This window comes from Osmia lignaria, unplaced genomic scaffold (genome assembly GCF_051020975.1).
Source record: "Osmia lignaria lignaria isolate PbOS001 unplaced genomic scaffold, iyOsmLign1 scaffold0013, whole genome shotgun sequence".
Lineage (NCBI taxonomy): Eukaryota > Metazoa > Arthropoda > Insecta > Hymenoptera > Megachilidae > Osmia > Osmia lignaria.
The window spans coordinates 13509494-13514215 of record NW_027478167.1 but is presented as its reverse complement, the minus strand read 5'-3'; positions in this window follow the sequence as shown (position 1 = coordinate 13514215).

Here is a 4722-nt window from a genome sequence, read left to right as displayed (position 1 = left end):
GATTGTTGAAAATAATCCGGACGTAACACGTTATTGGCAGGATCGTATATTCGAGTACTTTTAATTTTGCGCCGCCTCCGAAAAGGTTGAAATATATTTAGTATCCTGTTTAACAATTAAGTAGATTTCATTAATAGCTGTGGAATACTGGTATAAATGAAATAGAAATTATTTTACACTTTTTAGTGCATTTCGAAGTCGGATTTTCTTTTCTGTTAAAAATTATTTTATCATTTGTGTGTTTAATACCTTTACGGGTATCATGGTTTTAGTTCTGGATGGTATTAACTCCAGGTTGTTTGAATGGTATTATACTGTTGTTCACAATTAATACTGATTTGGCGTAGTTGATACTGGCTCCACTGTTCTTGAAGTATTCTGCGCCTAGTATTCCATCTTGTTCGATTGGTAGTTCTTCTATGATGTGAAAGACGGATTCTGTCTCCAGTACTCTTATTTTGACGTATCCTGTTGTACAAATAGAGCTTTTAGTTATGCTATTTAATTGGAAGATTATATCTGTATGCACAGATATAATGACATTAATGTCTGACCCTGTGTCGGCCATAAATAATGCCTTTTGATTTTGGAAACGTTCACTCAATAGCTCGACACTAGGAGACTTATTTATCTTTCCTATATTCAGGTACAAGTTTGCTCTTTTACGTACCTGTTGTACTTGTGGAGATTGCTGAAGTCTTTGGCTCTTAATGCGTTCTTGGTACGCCTTCTTTCGGCACTGTTGTATAGTGTAGCCGATGTTCTGACAAAACTCGCAAATCGGAGCTCTATTTGGAATCCAATTTCGATTTTGTCTTAATGGAGGCTGGCTTCAATGGGCCTGGTTAGCTTGCGTCAAGTCCTGAGGAACCCCTGGTCTTCCTTACTGGGTTTTAAACCAGCAGGTTTCCAAGGTGTGCCCGGACCGTTGGCAGTGCTGACAGTATTTAGCTTGCCAATGGGCCCGCGACGTTTGTTGTCTTTGGAACCTTTGGCTACAGCACATACTAACATTATGCTCATATCCGAAGCAGTTGTTACATTGTTCGGCTGGAACGTAGCCTTGAGCCATCTTAATCTTCGCTAAATTTTCCTTGCTTTCAGTTTCCGCTGCGCTTATCGCGTCGTTCAGGCTGCTAAATTCTTGGTTCTTCATTCAACCGTATATTTCTTGTTTCAGTCCTGTCGGGAACGCTCTGACAGTACTGGTCTCTGAGGATTGAGTGTACCTCTCTACCTGGTTCGGAAATTCCATCTCATTACAGCTTCTGATCTGTAATAAGAGCCCTGAGACACGGCTGCCGTAGTCTACGACTGCCTCATTTGGCATTTGTACTATTTTTGCCATATCTTCGTATAACTGGATCGAAGAGAATAGTGATGCAAAACGTGATTTTACTACGGCAATTAGTTCTTCAATTGTGTCGTAGTCCCCGTTTAGTACCACTCTCGATGCTTGTCTGTATAGCTTATTCTTGATCAGCTGCACCAATCTGTATTCGGCATTTGAGGAGATCATACTCTTCGCCCTAAAGCAGCTCTTCGCGAACTGGCAGACTTGTATGTTGCGGCCGTTGAATCAATGCACTATATCTGCTGTATCTCAAATGCTGATTGGCCGGTTCCCTTCGGTTGATCCGCTGGTTGTTACGCTGGCTGGTATGTCAGTTGCTTCGTTGGCCATCTTGATGCTTACTTATTAATATTATATGTATATGCAAAGAAAAGATACTTTCTTCAAGGCGAATTAGCCGCGCCTGACAAACCCAGCGCCCCCCCCCCCCCCCCCCCCCCCCCCAATCGATATATCGACAGGCAGTGAGGGAGAGCGGGAGTTAGAAAAAGGAAGGTAAGAGAACACGTGGCCGAACAGGAAAAGACGACTAATAAGATTAAATAAAACCCAACCAAATAATGGACCTAGGAGGAACCGAGGAGAATAAACCTTAATTGTCGTTTCTCTTTCTTCTAGGTAACTAACAACCACCTTGTACATTTGTAAATACTGTATATACACATCATAGAATAATTATAACCTCTTTCTTCTAGAGCAACGCATTTTGATTATTTCTCTTGAAAGTCCTCCATACCATCCATTATCTTACATATATATGTACATATATTCCTTCTATCCTTCTCTTTTTTTTTCTTCTACTATTTATATATCTTTATTTTCTATGCTAACCTTTAATGTCCGCAGAGAAACGATTTCTCTTTACCACTCGAACAATCCCACCGCTCTCACCAAAAGTTTTTAACTCTACGTGTAACGTCCCAAAATAGGTACGTCACTACACCGACGTATAGGGAGAGCGGTTCCCTCAGAAGGCGACTCGTAATGTAGTTATAGGGATTATTGGTTCGTGTGGTGCGCAGTTATGGAGTGAAATCCAACGTTAGGTACTTTTTATAATATTAATTTAATAAAGATTGAAAAGTATAGCAAGATATTAATTAGTCTCTTTTAGAATGATTCAGCCCTCAAGTGAAACATAAAAGAAAACAATAGTATTAATGTTACAATGAGTCCGGGCTAGATGAAAAATACAAAGAAAATACAATGAATTTGCCCTAAATGAAAATATAATACTAAATGTAGTTATTAGTAGAAATTAATATATATTAGTACGCGTCTCAGACTATAGGTACAGCCAGCACTCCGGATAACAACTAATTATACTAACAAGGAAGGGTTTTTAGGTGTCCGCCTCCGATTGTTTTGATTTTTGGATATGTTTTAAAGGACCGAAAAATAAGGTATACGTATTTTTTATTTTTTCCCGTTTTTATATTTAGGGGGTGAAACGACCCCCTAAAGTTTCAGCTACAATAGGCTATCTCGGAAACTATCACAGATAGAAGAAAACTTTCGAAGGAAAAGTTTCATGGTTTTTTATAAACATATAACAGCCGGTCATAAATTTTGTAAAAAATAATTTGTTTATAACAAAAAATTTATTTATGACATTATTTGAAAGGTAATCACAATTTACATAATAATAAAAAAGGACATAAATTTATTTCTGAATCCATTGATGTATTATATGCTATGGTTGCCTTGTTGCCATTTTTGCATATTTTAAAATTAAATATGTATCGCGCACATATGCCGGATCGCGGTCATACCAAATATGGATGTATGGTTAATATCCATTACGATATCTAGCGTTTACTATGTATACTAGGCATTAATACAGTTATTTATAGCTTACAATATTAATCAAAATTATATTAGTACATATCTACGTATTAATATGCGATACAGATTGGCGTACAAATCTTCTGAGCGCCTCGTCCCGTCGACTATCTAGGGGCCCCCGTGCAGAACACCCGCCGGCTAATGATACCGCTAGGCATGCCATTGTTGAGTACCTTAGGCAATTACCACCATGTACCGGTACTGACTTTCAGCAGCAAAAATTGGACCAAATCTGTAGCCGCATCCATCTGGTGACTGAGGAAGAGACACATGAAAGTCTCACTCTATATCTCCGGTCCATCTTCCCTGCGACTGTTCGAAATGTCCAGGTGCGCAAGCGAAGAGTATCTACTACACTACCCAAGCGGAAACAAAGACGCGTTGAATACGCTAAGACGCAGGATCTGTGGATCAAGAACAGATCTCGTTGTGTCTCTGAGGTTCTCAATAACACCGGAGCCGTCACTTATCCACCTATGGATCAAATGATCAGCTTTTGGAAGGCCATTATGTGCTCTGAGACTAGTGCTCCAGGTATTGAACCCTCTGATACCATCTACGAGGACCTATGGAAACCCATAACAACCGAAGAAATTGCGAGGTGTTACCTGAGAAACGGATCAGCACCAGGTCCCGACGGAATTTCTCCTCGCCTTTTTAGGAGTATACCGGTCATGGTAGTTCTTAAGATTTTTAATCTTTTTCTTTTTTTAGGGAAAACTCCAACTTTCCTGCTCCAAGCGAGGACTACTTTTATTGCCAAGAAGATAGGCGCCCGGGAACCAGGTGACTTTAGGCCGATTACCGTTTCCTCTGTGATGATTCGTTGTTTCCATAAAATATTGGCCAATCGCCTTTCTAAATGTCTGTTCTTCGACGACCGACAGCGTGCGTTCCGATCCTCTGACGGCTGTTCAGAAAATATACATCTCCTCGATCTTGCACTGCGTTATCACCATCGCAAATTTAAATCTTTATTTCTTGCTTCTATCGACGTCGCCAAAGCCTTTGACTCGTTATCGCACAAGGCCATCATAGACACCTTATATTCGGCTGGCGTACCGTCCACCTTTGTACGTTATGTTCAATATATATACGAGACTGGTACCACACAACTATCATGCCCCAATTGGACCTCTGAGTCCATTCGACCACTTAGGGGTGTTAAACAGGGTGACCCGCTGTCTCCCATGTTGTTTAACTTAGTGCTGGACCGCCTCTTCAAACGACTACCCGCCGATATAGGCGCAGATATCGATGGAGTGAAGATCAACGCTGCAGCCTATGCCGATGATATCTTTCTTATTTCCTCAACAGCGCGCGGTCTCCAGACGCTACTGGATACATGTGCGTCATTCTTGCAAGAGGCAGGCCTTCAAATCAATGCTGGTAAGTCTTTCTCTTTAGCAATTAAATCGGTACCGCATGCTAAAAAGGCGGTCATTGATGCCGGCGTTGTCTGTGGGCGACCAAAGACTTCCTGAAGAGATCCGACCAATGGGCCTATCTTGGAGTCCCTTTCA